General features: G+C 36.6%; 1 long non-coding RNA gene across 1 annotated transcript; it reads right to left on the reverse strand.

Annotated features, from left to right (window-relative positions):
- Nucleotides 1-2,415: 2,415 nt before the first annotated feature.
- On the reverse strand, nucleotides 2,416-12,274 carry LOC139359077 (uncharacterized). The gene is made up of 5 exons (XR_011614690.1): nucleotides 10,508-12,274; nucleotides 10,203-10,311; nucleotides 7,761-7,856; nucleotides 6,980-7,205; nucleotides 2,416-3,303 (listed from the first exon to the last, which is right to left on the reverse strand). It is a non-coding gene; the product is annotated as an uncharacterized lncRNA (long non-coding RNA).
- Nucleotides 12,275-18,513: the final 6,239 nt, after the last annotated feature.

The raw sequence follows: 18,513 nt of genomic DNA on the forward strand, positions 1-18,513 counted from the left end.
AGCAGTGAGCACAAGAATTTAAGACATTTAGTAGATCAACTCTACTGTTTTGTGCAAATGCACTTGGGCTTATAATCAGGACTGCCCTTATCTACAAAGCTGCTAACTCTAGAGCCGTGAGGGAAAAAGATACACGTCAGCTGCCAGCCTTTCTATTGTACAATATGAAGACGTGGGCAATAAGAAACTTTTTCTGAATTGCTTTCAGTGATGCTTTGTCCCTGAAGTGAGGAATTACTTTTTCAGTAAGGGACTGACTACTTTTAAAATTCTTTTGAGATTGGACAAAGGCTTGGCCATCCAGAACCCCAGGAGTTCAACACAGAAGGCTTCAAAATAGTCTACTTGCCCTTAAACACACATCCTTAATTCATCCTCTAAATCAGGGAATCTTAAAAAACCTGTAAGACTCATTACACTTAATTCTCTGTAGCGATGACTGGCAAAACTGTAGAAGGGAACCCTGATACAGAGAACACCATGCAAGTCTAGAAGGATCACAACATGTAAGGTGCCAACATTGTTCCAGAAAAAACGGTGAAAGCCATGAAGCATGAGACAATAAATCCCTGAAGAAGAAAACCATGTCCAGATGTTGTGCACCCCTTCCCAGGATTCCAACAGAACCAATCAAGGAAATCATAAAAGAGATTATGGATATAGTGAAAAAGAAGTAGATGATCAAGGCTTTCAAGATAAGGATTTTGGAGAAAATCAAAAGTTAATGGAAACAAAAACAGAAGATTTAACAGACGATGACTTGATGCAGATGAGCGCTTCCAAATCAGGGTCAGACAATGAGGAAGAAGAGAATACGAGGTAGAAGCATTGCCAGAAAACAAATTGATATTAGTAGTCTGTCAAAAGGGTTCCAACTATTCAGAACTGCTTTTGATTTTTTTTTTTTTTTTTTTTTACTACATGGACCCTTCTATGATAAAAGCATGGAAACTAAAGCAAACAGTGGAAGAAAGATTGCTACTATAATATACACAAGCATTTTTAGAGAAATAAGCAAAAATTCAGGAAGATATTACCATGTATTTCTGTAAAGTTACACTGAGTGTGTCCGCCTCTTCCGCCTCCCCTTCCACCTCCTCCACTTCTTCTGTCTCTGCCACCCCAAGACAAGAGCAACTCCCCCTTTTCCTCTTCCTTCTCAGTCTACTCAGTGTGAAGATAACAAGGATGAAGATCTTTATTAAAATGATACATTTCCACTTGACCAATAGTAAGTGTATTTTCTCTTATGATTTTCTTAATAACATTTTTTCTCTAGCTGACTTTACTACAAAATACAGCATATAATATATACAACACACAAAATACTTGTTATTCAACTCTTTATGTTGTAGGTAATATTTCTGGTCAACAGTAGGCTGTTAGTAGTTGTTTTGGAGGAGTCAGAAATTATACACCGATTTTCGGCTGGGCAGAGAGTCAGTGACCCTAATCCCCATGTTCAAGGCTCAATTGTGTGTGTATATACACATAGCATAGTCCTCACCTAATGCCATGGATAGATTCTCGGAAACTGTGACTTTAAGCAAAATGATGTGTAACGAAACCAATTTTACTATAGGCTAATTGATAATAGCAAGAGTCAAGTTCCTATCGTATATATCTGTCAGAAAAAGACAACCAACTTTTTATAAAGACCTAAAGCACTTCTGATATAAAACATTAAAACCAATTAGAGCTATATGTACATTTAAGGAAAATTAATAAAAAGCAGGATAATGATATACCCAGTTATCACACTTCAGGTTCGTGGGTAACTAGAGTCGATCCCAGCAGCTAGGGATGCAAGGCAGGAATTTAACCCCTGGCAGAATGCCATCCCATGGCAGGGTGCACTCGCAGACTCCCACATTCACTCACACTGGGCAATTTGCACATGCCAATTAACTGAATATGCACCGCTTCGTGATGTGGGAGGAAACTGGAGTACTTGGAGAAGACCCACGCAGACATGGGGAGAACATGAGAACTTCACATAGACGGGGGACCCTATCAGGAATCATTTATTTTTCTCATCAATGTTATAAAGAAATGTTGCTAGTCAAAGACCTGACATATACATAAGTGGTTTATATACATACATATAACTTTATCCATATATAAATATACGGAAAACATATACATGGAAATATATATGCATATATGTGGAATGTATATACATACATTTATGCAAAACATATATATGTACATATATGGAGAACATACATATATAATGAAAAAATATATATCTTTTGTATATAAAATATAAGATAAAATACATAAAATAAATACATATAAAGATAAAAGATATATATGGAAAAAGAGTTCTGCTTTTTCTTTTCATCTCAATCTGCTTTTTACTTTTAAAAAGCAGCATTTCAGTCTGCTTTTAATTTTAATCTCAATCATCTCAAACTCCTATTCTCAGCACAGATAATTTTTGTATTTGGAACAAAAACAAAGCAGCTATCTGAAAAATTACAAAAGCCACTTTAAGGAACATGGAGTTCTTTATCTAATAATAGGTGATTATGATTGGAAAGATCTCTTTAATTTTTCTCAGACATGGAATAAAATAAGTCTACCGTGGGCTCCATGCACATTAAAGTAAATTCAAATACTTGCTTCTCCTACCTGCACAATACCCTTGGTTAGATATGTCATCTGACATGCTTAAGACATGTACAGTATTGATCGTTTCATATATTTTAAATAATAAACATAGTATTTTGTTCCAAGAACAGCGACTGAAAATACAGGAAAGAGCAGTGCAAGCCATGAAGCAAGAAACAATAAGTTCCTGAAGAAGAAAACTGTGTGTAAAATAAGAACTGTCTACAAAAACACAGTGGCTACTGTCTATTGAGCTCTTATTTCTCCCCATATATGTGTGAGTCTTTCCCAGGTACTCCAGTTTCCTTCCACATCACAAAACTGTGCATATTCGGTTAATTGGCATGTGTAAATTGCCCCAATATGAGTGAAAGTAGGTGTCTGTGAGTGCACCCTGCCATGATATGGTGTTCCCAGGGTGAGATTCCTGCCTTACAGCCTGAACTGCTGGGATAGGCCCCAGCTATTATAGATAGATAGATATAGATAGATCAAATGAATAAATAGATAGATAGATAGACAGATAGATATTCAGTATAGTTATAGATCTGTCAGTCTGTATCTACATCCATATCGATATCATTTCTGTTTACAAATTACACTCCCTCTACCTCAACTACTCACCTCTCATCTCTGCTACTGCAACATGACATTAACCATAGATGTAAACAAGGGAATATCTCCATGCTCCTAAAACAAAAATTAAAAACTCTGTTTATGAACATTGAACTTTGAATTTCATACACTTTCATGTTGTGAAATCATATTTAAATTTTTTTACAACTATTTTAAAACTGCAAATGTAATCTTACCTCACCAGCTACACAAAAACTGGTGTTGGCTGGATTTGTCTCGTGGGACCCAACTTGTCAACCTCTGCCATATATGAAGAAAAGAGAAGGCTCATTCATGTAGAGGGCTGCTCGGGGTTTTTATTTTATTCTCTATGTCTAAACACACAGGTCTCTGAACAAATCTGTCTTCTGATGGCATTTCTTACCAAGAATTTTGTGCACGTAGGGGAAGAAAGTATTTGGATTTACTTTAATGTGCATGGTGCCCACAGCAGACTTTTTTTTTCCTCTCACTTCTGAGCCAGATTGAAGAGATGTTTCCAATAAAAAATAATTGCCTACATAAGGATTCCATATTTCCTAAGGTAACTTTTTAAATTTTTCAGATAATTCCTTTGTGCTTTATTCTGAATACAAAATTTATCTGTGATGATAATAGGAGATTCAAATGAAAATAAAAAGCAGAACTGTTTTTCTTCATTAGACAGCCTGTGAATTACCTACCATGATTTTTTTTCCTTGCACAAGCAACTCTCTGTCTTTACCTCTTCTGAGCATAGGGACAATCATCTTGGTTTCTGTCTCCCCTGGAATGTGTTTCAGGCTGTGGCTTCCAATGTGTGAACCAGTGTGTTTTGTTCTTCGAGAAATTCACCAAAATATATAAATATTTATACTTCCTTTACCATTACCCTCACAAAACACAAACATGCACTCCATCTCCATACTATTATAGATTTTTCAGAGTACTATTCACAAAGATTTTGGAGAGGTAAACATGTATTTTCAGTTAACGTTCTCAAAATGATATACCATGCTTATTATTTAAAATATACTTTATTAAATAATGTTGAACTTGTCTTAATCATTTCTGAAGCAAGTTTCTATATTGTATTCCTTAGTAATTTTTATTAGACAGTTGTAGCAAATTTAAATAATAATACCGATGATCTGAGAGCATATTAAATGCAAGACTAAGGCAAATCTGTTAGGAATTAGTGAAAAGATCGGTAGTATAAATGTATGGCGTTATTTTACTACCATTTTCAGAAGATAAAACAATATATACATAATTATTTGCCTAGATAATTTATTGATCTTTCCTGATAACTCTGAAATATATTGTATCTGTTTGGATATTCGTCTATCAATCTAAAGTTATAATTACAGAAAACTTACATTTTTACATTTCCAATAGTCTTGAGATTGACTTTAGAGCTAATACTTTCAAAGAAAAGTATAAAATAAGAATTCTATGCACAAATATAGTTGCCTTGTTTTTATTTTCTTGTATTCTATTCTTTTATGCATAATTGACAAGATTTATATAGTATCAAACTAAATATATAGTTTTAGGCAAAAAAACGGTTATTGATATTATAATTTTATATGTAAAATTATATATCATAATGACTTAAACTTCTTTCACATAATAATACCTATAGAGAAGAGTAGGCACTTCATCCATATAATATTTGTGAAACTTTCCAGGAAAAATACATATATATACACATATGTCTACATATACATAAATACATACTTGTATATATATTTTTTCCTTATATATGTGCATATATATGTATAAATATGTATATATGTGCATATATGTATAAATACGTATATATGTATATACATATATACATATGTTGAGAAGATGTGTTTATATATGTGTAAATATATGTATTTTACTATATATTTCTATTTACTAATTATATATTATACTATTTATTTCTATTATAATAATATATTATTTATTTCTATATATATACAGAAATAAAAATTTGTTATGCTTTACTGATGAAGTTTTATGCAGTCATTATGAATCACTGCAATTACACTAAAGGCGTTGGTGTCAATTGTGAGTTTTCTAATGCACAGGATTTCTTAGGACACAAAATCATTTTGCCAATGGTGTAAATACTGAAATGTTTTTTAAGTTGCAGTAATTTTTTCGTGTCATAATGTTTGATATATTATTGTCATCATTTGAACAGTTATTATGTAACTTTTTTCTTCTACATTCTTCAATTTCAAAACTATGATGCAAATAATTCAGAAAAGGGATAATTAGAGCGATATTGCATTATGCTGTACTATTCTTGACAACAGACCAATCTATAGGGTTCTGACTAGAAAGCCATTATATTAAAATATAACTCCAGATCAGACTGCCAGTGTCACTGTCTATGAGTGTTCACTTAATTTCTGAGTGTTCATCTTCCACTATTTCGATCTCAAGCATCTGTACAATCAGAAAACTTATCCTTGTATCTCTCAGCTCCAGATAGAAATTCCAATTTTTTTGTTGTTGTTGTTTGTTTTTTGTTTTTTTTTTTGTTTTATTTTATTTTATTTTATTTTTATTATACTTTAAGTTCTAGGGTACATGTGCATAACGTGCAGGTTTGTTACATACGTATACTTGTGCCATGTTGGCGTGCTGCACCCATCAACTCGTCAGCACCCATCAACTCGTCATTTACATCAGGAATAACTCCCAATGCAATCCCTCCCCCCTCCTCCTTCCCCCTCCCCATGATAGGCCCCGGTGTGTGATGTTCCCCTTCCCGAGTCCAAGTGATCTCATTGTTCAGTTCCCACCTATGAGTGAGAACATGCGGTGTTTGGTTTTCTGTTCTTGTGATAGTTTGCTCAGAATGATGGTTTCCAGCTGCATCCATGTCCCTACAAAGGACACAAACTCATCCTTTTTGATGGCTGCATAGTATTCCATGGTGTATATGTGCCACATTTTCTTAATCCAATCTGTCACTGATGGACATTTGGGTTGATTCCAAGTCTTTGCTATTGTGAATAGTGCCGCAATAAACATACGTGTGCATGTGTCTTTATAGCAGCATGATTTATAATCCTTTGGGTATATACCCAGTAATGGGATGGCTGGGTCATATGGTACATCTAGTTCTAGATCCTTGAGGAATTGCCATACTGTTTTCCATAATGGTTGAATTTGCTCTGATTCCTTCTTAGTTTTCTGCATACTTTTTTTCTTATGTATCACTAGTCATTTTCAAACTTTTTGGAGGCTAAAAGCACCTTTGAAATTTAAGGAAAAATATTCCCTTCCTGTCTTCTCATCAAAGTATCATTTACAAATGACATAGCACAGTATTTTAACAAGTCATAATTAGTAGGTATATTAGTAAGGGTACATTAAAGGAACCAAAATCACAGTGTTACTCTGAATAGGAAAATTTTAGTATAAAATAATTAGTAATCAGAGATTCACTAATCATTTGAGTAAAGAGAACATTAAAGAATACAAGAAGAGCACATGTAGGAAGCAGCCCAATAGAGGACAGTTCTCCACTTCCCAACCCCTGAGACCAAGAGCTCATGCAAGAGAGTGAGGCTGCTATTTACTGAATGGCAGAACGATATGCTAAGGTGCTGTAGGTTAAGGCTGTCAGGAAGGAAATCTGTCACTGAGCTATTGCTGAAACTCAGTCAGAAGCTGTCCACTGCGGTGCTAGAAACTTGGTAAGAATTACCTGTGGCAGTAAAGTAAAATTCACTAAGAAGCTCTCTAACTAGGTGCTGGAGAAACTTACCAAAGGGCATTCATTACTGGGTCTCTTTCAGACAACTGACAAGGAATCTTCCCACCAACAAGCAAACTTTCTCCTAGTAGCCATATCCTATGAGCAAGAGTGTATATATGTAAGTGCTTCACATAGAAGAGAGAGGCTCCTTCCTTTTTCAGTGATCCTTTGAACACTCTGTCCGGACAAAGTCTGACACTTTTCCAGCTGTCGAAAAGATGTTTATCAGATAGAGCTGCAATGTTACAAAGAAGGGCATGTAAGTGTACATTTGCAACAGGTAAGCAATCAACTTATAATTGGGACAGCCTATGCACTAGGCTATCCAGCTTCCACATAAACACTTGGGTACCCTTATATACTATTTAGATATTTACAGCAGGAGCATTTGTTTTCTATTTGAATGAAAGAGAGATAGATAGAGAGAGAGAGAATCTGTCTTCATAGGGGGTTTCCAGAAGCCAACTCAAGAAAATGACTTAAATGAATATAACTTATTTGGGGGGTGACCCCAAAATTCACAATTTTGGGTATTTATGGATATAGGGAAGTAGGAAAGAAAAGGGTGCAATAAAAGTAAATGATACAATACAAGATGCATTATTAAGCAAGTGACCATTGTGGGTAACTAAGCTTAATACTAATGGAAGGCTCTGGGAGCAAATGAAAACAACATACTAGAGAATTGTTCCATATAAGTTTTGTGTGATTCAGATATGTACACAGTAACTCCTGTAAGTCATTGTTTGAGGAATTCTGCTGACGGTTTCAATAATTTGGCAAACCTAACCTGATTTGGAAATGGGGAAGAGGTCTCTGGAAATCAAAGAATGTCCTTATGCAAGTAGACGCAGTTTCTGTGGGTTGAACATCAGGCCTTTGTGTACTAGAATAGAAAGACATCATTGAGATTAATTTGTAACTGATATATGTATCCATATTAACTCCAATCTCCACCAAATGTATAACCTATGCACGCTTCAAGTTTTGTGTGGTTTGAGGTCCAGTTTATTAATTCCTTTTACTATTAAGCAAGAATGAGTTGAGTTTCCACTAAGGGTGTGACACTATATGAATTTTTGGGCACATAGCAATAAACAGTATAGATACAAACATTTTCCTCAAGGAATTCGTATATTTAAAATACTTGCTTCAGTTGGCATAATATCAAAAGTTATGTGGGGATATAGTTTTTTCTCAAATAAAATAATATATAAGAAATATTTATATGATTTTAAACATGAAAACATTTGAATTATATTCAAAAATATTTCCTGTTATTTACAGATGTGTTTTAATTAAAATACAGTATATAAAGTTTATTATAATTTATTTTCTATATTATATGTAACATAATTTAAATTAAAAATCAACTTTTTACATCATGTCATCATGCCATTCACATATATGTGGGTATGTACATATATATATGGGTGTGTGTGTATGAGTGTGTGTGTGTGTGTGTATATATATATACACAAAACTTCTTCTATCTGGAGCATCAAGCTCTAGAAACTTTTAAGCTCAAATGTAATGCTTAAGCAGACAGTCCTACTTTGGGTTAACTTGAAGTCTGTGAAGACAAATGAGTCCTAAATCACAAAATAATCATTGGTCACAAGAGCTTAGATAGAAGCCAGTTTTTAGAAAACTGTACCAGTAAATTTAAGCTATAAAAGAAAATGGGCAAACAACAGAATGTAAACTAAAGGCATGTGTGTAATGCCGCTTACAAGATAACTCATAAGAAGCAATAATGATGGAGCATGTTATTATTGGGAGATAAAGTACATAGGAATTTTCAAGACTATTTAACTTAATAAATCAAACAGGAAGTAAAACATTAAACATAAAATTAAAAGTGAGACTATCAGAAAGATGAACATTAGAATAGTGATTATATGAGCACAATCACTTTAGCTAATATTCACCTGAATCTCAGTCAATGACGCTGCTATAGTTGATGCAAATTAGACATAATTTTATAATTATAATTATATATGGTTGATTAATTATGCACCACTAGACAATATTTAGTGAGCACCTACTCTATAACAGTTATATTTCCAGTTGCTTATAAACAAACAGTGACTAAAACAAAAAGGTTAGTGGCTTTTTTCCTCTAATGGGGTGGAAGAAAAAATTAAGGAAATGATGGCTAATAAATAATTAATTAGTATAGATGCCACTAAGAAAATGGGTAGTTATGGATACTATAAGGCTGTTTTAGATAACGTAGCCAGTAAAGACTTCTCTGAGGGCATGAATATTTTTGCAGGTCCTAAAATAAAAAGAACAAACCTCACAAAGATCTGGAGGAAGAGTTACCCCAATAGGAGGAGTAGATGCCACATTATAAGGTGAAGCAACAGAAATGACAGTCCAATTTAATCAGAGTGAGTGAGAAAAAGACAGGGAGAGGAAATGAAGGACCCAATATGAAAGCCTCACAGACTGTGGTTAGGAGTTCAGTTTGTATATAAAGCACTATTGGAGGGTTGAGACATAATCTGATTTACACTGTGCAAGTGTCATTTTGATATTGCAGAGGATCAGTTTAAGGAGACTAGGCATATGACTATAGAGATATGTTATAAAGACTTTGCAGTGATTTAGAAGTGAGATGTAGGTTCTTCATAGTAGCATCATATCCATGGCAGTATTAAAAATATTTATTTACCTTATAGGAGTTACTAGCATTTTGTGATGTGATACGTAGAGAAAATTCAAGGATTACACCAAATTCTTATGGAGCAGACAAGTGGATTGAGTTGCCCATTAACAAGAGATACTTAGGAAGAAGCAAGTTTGGGGAGCAATTAAAATCAATGAATCATTTGTAGTTATATACCCAAAGGAATATAAATTGTTCCATCATAAAGACAAATGCATGCATATGTTTATCACAGTGCTATTCACAAGAGCAAAGACATGGAATCAACCTAGATGACCATCATCGGTGGACTGGGTAAGAAAATGTGGTACATATACACCACGAAATACTACACAGCTATAAAAAAAATGAGATCATAGCCTTTGCAGCAACATGGATGGAGTTGGAGGCCATAATCCTAAGTGAATTATTACAGCAACAGAAAACAAAATATGCATGTTCACACTTACAAGTGGGAGCTAACCATTGAGTACACATGGAAACTAAGAAGGAAATAATAGACACTGGGGCCCATTTGAGGGTGAAAATTGGGAGAAGGGTGAGGATTGAAAAACTTACTATCAGATATGATGCTGATTGCTGGAGTGACAAAATTATCTGTACACCAAACTCCCACAGTGATATGTAATTTACACATGTAACAAACCTGTACATGTATCCCTTGAACCTAAAATAAGAAATGGAAAGAAAAAAATAAGTAAATAAAAATATTCCCCCCTCCAAAAAAAATCAAGGAGTCTCTTTCAGATTTTGTATTAGTTATTATTGCTGTGAAACATATCACTATAAACATAATTTCTTAAAACAACATACATTTATTATCTCAAAGTTTCTGTGTAACAGAAAAAACAGGCACAGCTTACCTTTAGGGTCTCTTACAATACTTCAATTGTTATGCAGTCCAGGACTCAGATTTGATTTCAGGTTCAACTGAGGAAGAATCTGCTTCCTATTTCACATGGGTATTGGTGTGATTCAGTTACTGGTGGGCTGTCAGACTGAGGGCCTTAGCTCCTTGCTATCTTTCAGCAAGATGCCACCCTTAATTGTTTGCACTGTGGAACTCTGCATATGATGGCTTAGTTCATCAAAGCTTACAAGGGGGAAAAAAAAAAAGACAAATTCTGTAAGTAAAATGAAAGTTACAAAATTGTGATGCAATCACTCAGCTCACTGCTCAGTTCTAAAACAAAGCCTTATATTTTTAGACATTTATTTGAGTGGCCTCCCACTCCTTGTACCAAAATATGTATATGTTAGTCTGTTCTCACATTGCTATAAAGAAATACCTGAGACTTGGTAATTTATAAAGAAAAGAGATTTAATTAGCCCATCGTTCTGCAGACTGTACAGGAAGCATGGGAGCATCAGCTTCTGGGGAGGCCTCAGGGAATTTACAATCATGACAGAAGGCAAAGGGGAGTGAAGTGTCTCACATGGCAGAGCAGGAGCAAGAGAAAGAGGGAGGGAGGAGTGCCACACACTTTTAGATAACAAGATCTCATGAGACTCACTCACTAGCACAAGAACAGTACCAAGCGGATGGTGTTAAACCATTCATGAGAAACCTCCCCCATGATTCAACCACCTCCTGCCAGGCCCCAGCTTCAATATTAGGGATTACAACTCAACAGGAGATTTGGGTGGAAACACAGATCTAAACTATATTATTCTGCCCCTGACTCCTTTCAAATCTCATGTCTTTATCACATTCCAAAATATGATCATGCCTTCCCAACAGTCCCAAAAGTCTTAAATCCTTCCAGGATTAACTCAAAAGTCCAAAGTCTCTTCTGAGACAAGACTTGTACTTCCACCTATGATCCTATAAAGACAAAAAAAATTTAGTTATTTCCGAGATACAATGGAGGTACAGGCATTGGATAAATATTTCCATTCCAAAAGGGAGAAGTTTGCATTGGTGGTATAGTGGTGAGCATAACCGCCTTCCACAAGGAAAAAGTGGACAAAAGAAAAGGGTTATAGGTCCCACACATATCTGATACTCAAAAGGGAAGACATTAAATTTTAAAACTCTAAAATAATTTCCTTTTATTCTATGTCTCACATTCAAGGCAAACAGATGTCATGGGTGGGCTCCCAAGGTCTTGGGCAGTTCCATTCCTGTGGTTTTCAGGGTTCAGTCCCTGCGTCTGCTCTAAAGGGCTGATGTTGAGTGCCTGTGGCTTTTTTAGGCACAGAGAGCAATCTGCTAGTGGATCTACCATTCTTATGTCTGGAGGATGGTAGCCCTATTCTCACAGCTCCACTAGGCAGTGATCCAGTGTAAACTCTGTAGACTCTGTGTTACAGTTCTAACCCTGCATTTCCCCTCTGTATTGCCATAGTAGAGGTTCTTCATGAGGTCTCTGTCCCTGCAGTAGACTTCTGCCTGGACATCTAGGCTTTTCCATACATCTTCTAAAATGTAGACAGAGACTCCCAAGCCACAGCTCTTGCATTCTACACACTATGTGTAAGCCACCAAGGGTTATGGCTTGCACCCTCTGAAGCAGTGGCCTCAGTTGTATCTAGGCCCTTTTAAGCCATGGCTGGAGCTGTAGCAACTGGGATTCCGGGAGCAGTATCCCAAAGCTGTGCAGGGCAGTGGGGCAGAAACCATTCTGTCCTCCTAGGACTCTGGGTCTGTGATAAAAAAGGCTGCTATGACGGTCTTGGAAGGAAAAAACAAAAAACAACAACAAAAAAAACCCTTCAAGCCTTTTTCCCCATTGTCTTGGCTATTAGGACCTTTTTTATTATGAAAATTTCTGCAGCCTACTTGAATTTTTTCCCTGAAAATAGGCTTTTCTTTTCTACCACATGGCCATGTTGCAAATTTTCCAAATTTTTATGCTCTGCTTCCTTTTGAAATATAAGTTCCAGTTGCAGGTTCATTTCTTTACTCATGCATAGGTTGTTAGAAGCTGCTAGGTCACATCCTGAATGCTTTTCTGCTTAGAAATTTATTCCACCAAATACCCTAAATCATAACTCTCAAGTTCAAAATTCCACCCATCCCTAGAGCAGGGACACAATTCCACAAAGGTCTTTGCTAAGGCATAACAAAAGTGACCTTTACCCCAGTTCCCAATAAGTTCCTCATTTCCATCTGAGACCTCCTCAGCCTGGACTTCACTGTCCATATCACTATCAGCATTTTGGTTACAACAATTAAACAAGTATCTAGGAAGTTTCCAATTTTCCCTCATCTTACTATCAACTTCTGGAGCCTCCACACTCTTCCAACCCGGGTGCATTATCCAATTCCAAAGTTGTATCCACATTTTCAAGTATCTTTAGGCAATGCCCCACTCCTGGTACCAATTTTTGGTGTCAGTCCATTCTCTGTTGCTATAAAGAAATACCTAAGATTGGGTACTTTGTAAAGAAACAAAGTTTCAATTGACTCATCGTTCTGTTGGCTGTACAGGAGGCATGATGTCATCAACTTCTTGGGAGGCCTCAGGGACTTACAATCACGATGGAAGACAAAAGGGGAGTGAGGCAATTCACGTGATGGGAGCAGTAGCAAGAATGGGTGTGTGCCACACACTTTTAAACAACCAGATATGATAAGAACTCACTCACTATCATGAGAACAGCACCAAGAAGATGGTGCTAAACCATTCATGAGAAATTGCTCCCATGATCCACCACTTTCCACCAGGCCCCAGCTCCAATACTGGGAATTACAATTCAACATGAGATTTGGGCAGGGACACAGAACCAAACAATTTCAATGTAATAGCTTTCCCTTGCTGTATAACAAATTATCAGAAAGTTATTGGCAGAATTCATTTCTTTCTGAGATATAAACTGAGTCAGTAGAGTTTCTCAACTTTTTCTGGTTGTCAACAGGAGGTCGTCAGTGTTTTGTTATGTAGGCCTCTCCACATGGCCATTTGCCTTATTAAGGCCAATAGGGGAGGGATAAAATGGAGATCACTTTCTAGCAAGATAGAAATTGCAATCTTATGTAATATAATCCAAAATTGACATTACTTTACCTTTGCATTTATTTATTTATTTATTTATTTATTTATTTATTTATTTACTTACTTATTTTTGAGGCAGAGTCTTGCTCTGTTGTCTGGGCTGTAGTGCAATGACACGATCTTGGCTCATGCAACCTTTGCCTCCTGGTTTCAAGTGATTCTCCTGCCTCAGCCTCCTGAGTAACTGGGACTACACGTCCCCGTTACCACGTCTTGCTGATTCTTGTATTTTTAATAGAGATGGGGTTTCACCATGTTGACCAGGTTGGTCTCAAACTCCTGACCTCATGATCCCCCCACCTTGCCCTCCCAAAATGCTGGGATTACAGGCATCAGCCACCGTGTCTGGCCACTTGATTTTCTTTGTTAGAAGTAAGTCACAGATACCACATTCAGGCAGAGGATATTGTACAAATGTGTGCATACCAGGAAATTGGGATAATTGGGGGAAATATTAGAGTCTATCTGCCCCATACCTATTCATTCTGAGATGTGTATCAGATACCTAAGTGGCTTTATTTTGTATTCTGTTAAATACGTGACTCTGGAATCCAAGGAATAATATAGGTTTGGAGACAGAAATATCTCTAAATGGTGTTTAACTAATACAACTGTAAGAAATGGCAGCATGTATGCAAGTAGAAAAGAGATTAGGATGAATCAGATCACCACAACATTAGAAATCCATAAGAATTAGAGATTAAGCAAAAAGCATTTTAAAAGGAGCATACAGTAAGACTGGAAGAGAACAGAAAGACTGTGTCCTGAAAACTAAAAGCAAAAATTAAGACAGAGTACTTATGTCAAATCATGCTGATAGAACAAGCCATGTAAGAACTAAATACTGCCTTTTGAACATGCTAGTTTCAGCAACAAGATTATTGGCGGACATAAAAACCTGATTGCATTGGCTACAAGCCAGAAGTGGGCTGAGGAAGTACAAAACACAAGAATAATCACAGTTTTGAGATTTTCTATAAAAAGGAGCTTAGAAATTGGATAACTTGGAAAAGGTGTGATGACCACCTTAGGCTTATTTTATAACGAAGCATATCACTGTGTAAGTGTGCAACAGCATATTAATTATTACTTTATCATTTTTCCTGGGAATTAGGACTTTTGTGCAAAATGTGAAATCAAAAGATAATAATAACTACATGTTAAAGAAAGAAGGTAAACACATTCTGAAACATTAACATTGTTGCTTTAGTCATTATAAGACTTGAGTTTCTATTGCTTTCTGGTCACAGCTAATTATGAACATGTGTGAGCATGACCATTCTAGATATAATCTTTAACCTCTTGAATTTTTCCCTAAGTCAGGCATGTCCCAAAGTTCATGTCCAGAAGGAAAGTAAAGGTGCTGTGTTCTCATGTTTCCTTGCCTCACCATCCTTCATAATTGTTCTTTCACTTCTTGAGAATTTTCCAGGATAGTGGATGGTAGAATAATTAAATTAAACCAAAATAAAAGATTTTACTCAGTTCCATCTAATTTTTCCTTTGCCTGCAAATAATCTCAAAAAAGGTTTATTTGCACATTTACAATCTTCTATTTTTCATTGAGATGCATTTTTAAATTCCTCAGGACTTCACACTCTTCCCATCTCCCACTCTAGGATGTGACTTTAGTGTACTATTTCCAGATTTATGGAAGTCTCACCAACACGTAATTACTGTGGTCTGGCAGTTAGCCCTACTAAGTGGGTAGTTTCAAGATCATTTTTGCAATTTTTTAAATTTACATCATCTAATTTGTTCAGGACAAAAATCATACATTCTATCTTCATCCAAAAAACATGTATCTGATAGCATTCATATCTAAAGATGCTGCGACACTGACTCCATAGCCTGTTGTGCTGGCTTTCATGGGGTTTCATTTTCCTGTGAATTTTATTTTGACCAGGAACTATGGAACTTCTGAAGCTTTGGTTGAAGTTAACTTCCTTCAAGGGTAAATTTGCTTCTGTCCCAAGCCTTAGAAGCATTATCAATATAGAGACATTTCAAACTAGAGTTTTAGCTAGAGATTTGTTTTTGCTGTTTTCTGGTCACATATGTAGCATATATCTGGGCCCCAAGCACACATAGGGGTTGAGTTGACTTCACGAATTCTCGGTGGATTTAACTCTCCCTTCTAGCCAATGCCAACATCAAGATAAATAGGTTTCCTGTTCATCTCCTTCTGTGAAGAGCTATGAGAAGGAAGACAGAAAACATGCAACCTCTTTGATGTCACACTCTGGGTTTTGTGTTTAGTATGCTTAAAGGTATGAGGGCATTAAAATAAGAGTAGAAAATGAGGAAACACAAAAAGAATATAACAGATTAAAATATTTTAATGATTAAAATAAAATGTTTAACTATATAAATTAAAAATGTAAACAAAATATTAAATAATTTACAGGTATATGTCTGCAAAAAATAAAATTGTATTAATCAAAGACTATAACACTCATGTCCATAAGAATCTGGCAGGGTGCCAGGGGACCCTGGCATAGGGGACCCTTTGTTTGCTAGCATCTGTATCACTTTTCAGTCTTATTTCTTTCCTCTAGACATAAAAAATTTGTGGAGTTCCTTGAATATTTTCTCAAAAGCTTTTGTCTACATACTAGATTATTTCATGTGTCATGTTATTTTGTAAATTTTTTTATTTTTTATTTTTTTGAAATGAAGCCTCACTCTGTTGCCTAAGCTGGAGTGCAGTGGCAGAATCTCAGCTCACTGCAACCTCTACCTCCCAGGTTCAAGTGATTCTCATGCCTCAGCCTCCTGTGTAGCCAGGATTATAGGTGTGTGCCACCATGCCCACTAATTTTTGTATTTTTAGTAGAGATGGGGTCACCATGCTGGTCAAGCTGGTCTCAAACTCCTGACCTCAGGTGATCAGCCCACTTTGGCCTCCCAAAGTGCTGGGATTACAGGCCTGAGCCACTGAGCCTGGCCTTACTTTATAAATTTGATTGCATGTTTTTCTCCTTGCTAAACTATGAGCTCTTTGATAAGAGGGAGGAAAAATCTTACTACAATTGATAAAGGATTAATAACCAAAATATAAAGAACTCTAACAACTCTGTAGAACACAAAAACAAATAATTCAATTAAGAAATGGACAAGAAACTTGAGTAGACATTTCTCAAATGAAGATCCACAAATGGTTAACACACTTGAAAAAAATGCTCAGCACTACTAAGCATTTGAAAGATTCGAATTAAAATTACAAGAAGATGTCACCTTTTACCAAAATTTTGGATGGTCTTGATCATAAAGACAAAAGATAGGTGTTGGCAAGAATGTGAAGAAAAGAGAACTCTGCTAGTGAAAATGTAAATTAGCACAACTGTTATGAAAAATAGTAGGAAAGTTTCTCAAAAGACTAAAAGTAGACTTACCATATGATCCAGCATTCCCACTTCTGAGTATTTATCTGAAAAATTTGAAATCAGTATTGATATGGTTTGGCTGTGTCATCAACCAATTCTCATCTTGAATTGTAGCTTCTAGACACATGTTGTGGGAGGGATCTGGTGGGAGGTAATTGAGTCATGGCAGTGGGCCTTTCATGATAGTGAGTAAGTCTCATGAGATCTGATGGTTTTATAAATGAGTTCCCCTGAACACACTCTCTTGTCTGCTGCCATTTAAGACATTTCTTTGCATTTCTTTCATTTTCCACCATGATTGTGAGGCCTCCCTAGCCATGTGGAACTGTGAGTCAACTAAACCTCTTTCTTTTATAAATTATCCAGCCTCAGGTATGTCTTTATTAGCAGCATGAGAACAGACTAATATAAGTATGTTGAAGAGATGCCTGTACTCCCATGTTTATTGTAGCACTATTCACAATAGCTACATTATGGAATCAACCTAAGCATCCATCGAGGAATGAATGGGTAATGAGAAAGTGGTGTATACATAATGGAATAGTATTCAGCCTTAAAAAAGGAAGAAATTCTGTCATTTGTGGCAACGTAGAGGGAACCGGAGAGCAATATGCTAAGTGAAATAAGTCAAATACACAAAGACAAATGCCGTATGTTCTGCTTACATGTGAAATCTAAAACAGCTGAGCTCTTAGAAGCAGAGAGTGGAATGGTAGTTACCTGAGACTGGGGACTGGGGAGTAAGGGTGGAGCCCATTGAGGGCAAGCCAAAGCAGAGCAGGACGTTGCCTCACCCAGGAAGCGCAAGGGGTTGGGGGATTTCCTTTTCCTGGCGAAGAGAAGCTGTGACAGACTGTACCTGGAAAAATGGGACACTCCCTCCCAAATACTGTGCTCTTCCCATGGATTTAGCAACTGGTACACCAGGAGATTCTCTCCCATGCCTGCCTCAGTGGGTCCCATGCCCACAGAGTCTTGCTCACTGCTAGCACAGCAGTCTGAGATCGACCTCTGAGGCTGCAGCCTGGTGGGTGGTGGGGTGTCCGACATTGCTGAGGCTTGAGTAGGTGAACAAAGGGGCCAGGAAGCTCAAATAGGGCAGAGCCCACTGCAACTCAGCAAGGCCTATTGCTTCTATAGACTCCATGTCTGTGGCAGGGCATAGCTGAACAAAAGGAGCAGAAAATTCTGCAGACTTAAATTTCCATGTCTGACAGCTCTGAAGATATCAGTGATTCTCCCAGCATGGTGTTTGAACTATGAGAACAAACAGATTGCCTCCTCAAGTGGGTTCCTGACCTCCCTGTAGCCTAACTAGGAGACACCTCCCAGTAGGGGCCAACAGACACCTCATTACAGGCAGGTGCCCTTCTGGGGCGAAGCTTCCAGAGGAAAGATCAGGCATCAATATTTGCTGTTCTGCAATATTTGCTGTTCTGCAGCCTCTGCTGGTGATACCCAGGCAAACAGGGTCTGGAGTGGACC

This window comes from Macaca nemestrina, chromosome 16 (genome assembly GCF_043159975.1).
Source record: "Macaca nemestrina isolate mMacNem1 chromosome 16, mMacNem.hap1, whole genome shotgun sequence".
Classification (NCBI taxonomy): Eukaryota; Metazoa; Chordata; class Mammalia; order Primates; family Cercopithecidae; genus Macaca; species Macaca nemestrina.